Below are 6142 nucleotides of genomic sequence, written 5' to 3'. Positions count from 1 at the left end.
AGGTCTAAAACCAGGTCTAAAACTAGGTCTAAACCAAGTCTAAACCAGGACTAAACCCAGGAATAAACCCAGGACTCAACCAGGTCTAAACCAGGTCTAAACCAGGTCTAAACCAGGTCTAAACCAGGTCTAAAACCAGGTCTAAACTAGGTCTAAACCAGGACTAAACCAGGACTAAACCCAGGTCTAAACCAGGACTAAACCAGGTCTAAACCAAGAATAAACCAGGACTAAATCATGCTGCCTGGACCATGTCTCCTCTTCTTCTATCAATAATATTTTTAATACGGTTAAGGAAAGTCTGGACTTTTTATTTTCTTTTATCAGACAAAACTTCTTATGTGAAGATTTCCTCGTCTTTGCTTCTCTACAGCAAATCAAGTAATCCAAAGTATTCAGATTACATTACTCACCTTAAGTAATTTAATGGATTATGTTACAAACTACATCTTGGGGTATGTAATCTGTAATCTGTAGGGGAATACATTTTAAGAGTAACTTTCCCAACACGGTCTTTTAGGATTTCGTTTTTATTGCTGCTTGAAAATTCACACGTTCTTACTGTGAGCGAGGTTGAATTTTCACAGATTTGACCTATAACTTGGATATTTAATAAAAGTCCTACTGCATATTACTCAAAATCGATTAAATCCGTGTCTTTTCCATCTTGTGATGTCATGCCATAATACAGGAAGCGCTCCACTGCGTTTTTAAACTCCACACGCCTTCACTTAGAACATTTGGATCATTTTAGGCCAGCAGTTTCTCATCTCTACTGAGCAAAAGGTGAAAGGTAAAGCCGTTGACTTGAAAACTGTGACTACATGACATCACAAGGTGGAACAGAGCATTTTGAGCTTTAGAGATGTAGACAGACTAATAATAAAGAGTTACTCAAACATGTGTGAATGAAAGAAAACAACTCCAGGTCTGTTTTTGACGAGGTAACAGCGTTCTAAGTCAGGCTGGGTGTTATTAAGAAGTTGTCGATACGATACATACCTCGATACATAAGCCACGATATGATATGCTTTTCGATTCAATACGATTCGATACGATATATTTCAAATTGATTTGATACGGTTCAGGGTGAAACAAAGGCTAAATCATGACTGTGATACTAAGTACATGAAGTTTGTGTAAAGTAAAGATGAAAGACTAGCCTGATTCATCAGCCGGTTTCACTTTGTGGAAACTGTTTGACCTCGCAGCATTAGGATTTGCTCGCTCGACAGTAGGAGGTACTTTTTTATTTAACCAATTGCTATTTGGTCAGAATGAATGCTCCACGTAATTGCCGGCACAACAGCAAACAAAGCAGAGTGAACATTTCGGTTAACAATCATTGTCGTTTCTGCGAGGTGAACTTGCGAATTAAAGGTGTAATAAAAAATGCAAAGTTTGCATCATCTAGATCAGACATGTCAAACTCAGTCCTGGGGGCCAAATTTGACCTGTGATATAATTATATTTGGCCCGCGAGATCATATCAAACATGTATTAGAGCTGCCGCCGACTACAGATCAACTATAGAGACATTATTTATGTAAAACTGTGTTATTGTTTTATATTATGCTTGTTCCGGATTCAGAAAACATTTACATATCTTGAAAGAAAAGAAAACTAGCAGATGTTCAAATTTTTCAATATTCAGTTTGGTCCACGACTTAGTTCCAGTTTTTAATTTTGGCGTATGTGAATTTGAGCTTGACACCCTTCGTCTACATCCATCTCGACGCTTTGTTTACTGTTGTGCTGTTCCACACAAGGGACACAGACAGACGCCACCAGTTTGACGTCATGGCTTCACAGCTCACAGCTGATTGGCCGGTGCGCCGTCTACAACTTCCGGGATTCTTGCAAACCCTCTAAGTCACAGGTGTCAAACATAAGGCCCAGGGGCCAGATCCGGCCCTAAAAGACCTTTAATCTGGCCCTTGGCTGATTTTCTACTAAAATATTTTTATTATATTTTCTATTAAATCTTGTTAATTTTCTGTGGTGTTTATCATATCAGCGTCTCCAGCGTCTCTGTACGTGGCCCCTCCCACCAGAACAGCACAAATGAAGACTTGTCTCTTTCCAAACGCTCTTAAAGGACGATCGTTTTGACTGTTGACCGTGACACCCTCATCAGAAAAATGTCCAACATGAGAAAAGTGGAGCTGAGTGCAGGATTTTACAACAAAAATGTACTTATTCCTATTTGTCTATAAGTTAATGTTAAAACATTGTGTTGAAATTGGATTTTCCTTAAAGTTTCATGTTGTTCATAATATTATAATATTTAGTAAAAGAAAGAGTTCATCAATTAAAAAAGATTTCTGTAACAGATTTGTGTTTCTCTGCACAAATATTTGAACTTATTGTTATTTTTGGGGTTTATATGACATGAGTTTTCTGATCCGGACACTTTGGGATCAAAGTCGGTTGGATACGGCCCCCGGACCAAAATGAGTTTGACACTCCTGTTCTAAGTGTATTCTGATTCCTGACCTAGTCGCTGGAGAGAAATGAAATTGAGCGGAGACACTAGGTGGCACAAGCCTGGGTAATGAAAAACACCCATTTTACTCAAAACAGTATAAATGTCAACACAATCGTAGCTCTTACACAAAATAAATGAGTAAAATATAGCAAAAAATAATCAATGATATATCGATACAGAAGTCTATGTTATCGATACTGAATCAGCACCCCCATACTCACAAGAATCAATTTTGTGTAATAGAAGAGCTTTAATTTATTTGTGTGATGGTAATTTAAAAATTTAAAAAGCCAGATTACTTTTCAAGCTTTTATAGTTGCTTCTTTTTTTCATCGCACTACTAAATAAATAAATAACAGAGTGCTCTACCTGCTTGTTTCCATGGTGATGTTACTGTTTTTACTAAGAATGTCTCACAGTATGAGACTAAATTTATCAATCTCCATGGAAACAACAAAAGCTCCAGGTCGGATCTGTGGAGAAGTGGGTTTTCAAGGTATTTTTGAGCAACAGAAACAGCAGTGTAATTCAGCGTAAGATAAGATAAATTCAACATCATACTGTGGGATTTTTGGTCCTGGTTTAGTCTCCTCTTAAGCCTGTTAGACCTGGTTTAAAGGACCCAAATTAAGCTTTTTTTTCTGATCTGTTATGTTTTCTCATCACAAACAGACCTGGAGTTGTGTTTTGTTTCATCCACACATTTTTTTCAGGAAATATATCGATGATTTCTGGTTTAGAAGCGCAGATCTTTCCAGGTTTAGACGCAGGTTTAGGTTCAGTTTTGGTTTCAGAGCTGGTCAGAGTCCTTCTTTTACACCCACACCTTTAGTCCCCTCTGTGACCTTCAAGTGTCCCATTGACCGAGAACACAGAAAGTCCGCGCTGAAGAACACGGATCAATAAAGTCTAAAGTCCAGACCAGGATCAGAACTAAACCAGGACTAAAGACACGCTTAAAGGTCCATATTACACTATTTTCTGATCTATGTTATGATGTAGTTTAATCACCAAGTACAAACTCTGCATATTTAGGCTTTGAGAGTTCTTCTCTCAAACTGAAAACACTCTGTTCCACCTTGTGATGTCACGTGGTAATAGAGGAAGTGCTCCACGGCGTTTTTAAACTTTTTAATACAATTTCACTAGAATCATTTGGACAATTTCTAGCCCGATTCATCAGCCAGTTTTACTTTGTTTCACTTTGTAGAAACCGTGTGACCTCGCAGCGTTGGAATTCGTTCGCTCGACAGTAGGCGGGTACTTTTTGTCATTTAACCAACCGCTGCTATTTGGTCGTGACATATGTAACTAACTGGTATATTAAACTTTTCCCAAATCCCGTAGGAAGAAGGACAATAACGTCTTTCCCCTTGATAAAATTCACCAAACATTCTCTTTGTTCCGGCTTGAAATCCTCGATCTCAGGAATTGTTGACAGCACTGAATATATCACTCTTCGCTGATTGGCTGGTGCCCGAACTCGCACTTCCGGGTTTTTGCGAACCGTCTAGTGTGTTCTGATTCCTGACCTAGTCGCTGGAGAGAAATGAAATTGAGTGGAGACACTAGGTGACGCCAGTCTGTCTAGATCATTTCAGCGATGGAATTGTACATTTCTACTGAATTAAAGGTAAAAGGAGCTTGAAAACTACCGCTTCGTGACATCACAGGGTGGAACAGAGCATTTTGAGTTTTGGAGATGCAGAAATATGAATAAAACAGGATTATTTATGTGTGAATGAACAAAACACAACTCCAGGTCTGTTTTTGATAAGGTAACAACATTATAACATGACTTAAAGCTCAATTAAAGTCAATTTTGTGTCATAAAGGACCATTAAAGACTTATAAATCCAAAAACAGAAGTAAACGGAGACTAAAACCAACTAAACCATGCTGAGATAATCCGGTAGAAACTCGTAATCACACCCTCAACCTCCAGCTCAAACATAAACACTTTCACTGATTTATACCCAAAACAAAACGCCATCAGTCCTTCGAATATAAAATCAACTCCCTTTTACGTGCAAACTACTGTATTAAGGCTAATTTACGGTCGTGCCAAACAGGAATTCAACCATCAACTTCTCGTTAATGAGCAAAACACATTCTGTCCCAAATCGTGTCTGTGCGTCACTACAGAACCAAGACTAAACAATGGATCAAATCTGTTTCTGCCAGCACTAAACCAGGACTAAACCAGGTCCAAGTCATCTTGAGGACTCACTAAGGACTAGGACTTGACTTATATTTCGAAACATTTATTTTTATACGTATTTAAATGATCTAAATTAAACGAAATGGCTTAAAAATTGGTGCTTTAAAAGGTTATAGTTTTGGAAAGAAATGGAAGCAGCGGTTTCTCCAAAAATCTTACACTTGAAATAACAAAACGGTGCCATAAATATGATGAAAACCTAATAGAAATTCCAATTAATTTTTAAATCTATGTCTTCCTCGCTGTTCCTCTCTTTCCTTCGTGGCGTTAACGAGCCCCAAAGCGCAGCGCATGCCCCCCCAAACAAACTGTGCACAGATTCCACCGCATTCCCCCGGTGCGTATTTACCATTCCGGTCACAGACTTAACAACCTCTCCAACGCTCACATTTTACGCACGAAAACCGACCAGTGCCACCAAGTTCACCCAAGGGGCCACTGCGCGCAACTTGCCTTTTGTTTCTCCTGTTGCGACGTGTTCGTACTTCGGGAACGCATCGTAAAAATAAAAAAAATTAAAAAATCCGTTCGTGAGTCGCTGTCAGGTTGGTTCAGTCCACTCCCGGAGCTCCGTGACCGCGGGGCTCGGCGCTGTCTGCCATGGTGGAGCCGGATCCGGAGGCGGTGCAGGCGGGTTAGAGTCCAGCAGGCGGGAGTCCTCGGTGCGAGTGTGGAGAGGTTGGAGACCGCGGCGCGTACTGGGCGAAGGAGAGAAAGAGGAGGAGGAGGAGAGGAGGAGAGGAAGAGGAGGAGGGTGTGTTCAGACCAGAGAGAGAAGAGAGAGAGAGAGAGAGAGAGAGAGAGAGAGAGAGAGAGTCCAGTGACGTAAACGGGATTCTCTCACTCTTTGCAGGAGACGTACCATGCGTAATTATTTACCTTGTAGCCAGAGGAACGGGCTGTTTGGATAATGGTTTCATTCATTAGTTAGTGTCAATAAAACAGTCAATTCTTTTCAACACAGTTACATCATTTACTGAATGGGCTACACTGAGAATATCGTCTATTTAATAGTTTTACTCCAATTTTGTTGTCGTTTTTTTTCCCTTTTTTTCCCTCTAGGCAATATGTTTATCTATACTGCTATATAAAGGCAAAAGACCTTAACTCTCCAGAGTGTGAAACTGAAAAAATTACTTCAAAGTTTCTGTTTTGTCCAGACAAAAGTATAATAGGTGGGGCTGTCAAAATTTGACAACTAGTTGTTATAATGAAGAAATATTTGTATGTGAAAAATACAAAATTGACCCTTATTTGTCAGTTCGTGTGTTTGCCTTTGTGTTAATTCATCAATACATTTTCTTCCACTTATCCGGGACCGGGTCGTGGGGGCATCAGTCTAAGCAGGGACTCCCAGACTTCCTTCACCCCAGACACCTCCTCCAGCTCCTCCGGGGGGACCGTGAGGTGTTCCCAGGCCAGCCCAGAGACAT

The sequence above is a fragment of the Boleophthalmus pectinirostris genome, unplaced genomic scaffold (genome assembly GCF_026225935.1).
Source record: "Boleophthalmus pectinirostris isolate CB_2022bp ecotype Guang Dong unplaced genomic scaffold, ASM2622593v1 HiC_scaffold_21, whole genome shotgun sequence".
Classification (NCBI taxonomy): Eukaryota; Metazoa; Chordata; class Actinopteri; order Gobiiformes; family Gobiidae; genus Boleophthalmus; species Boleophthalmus pectinirostris.
The sequence above is the reverse complement of the archived record's forward strand: the minus strand, read 5'-3'. Positions refer to the sequence as shown.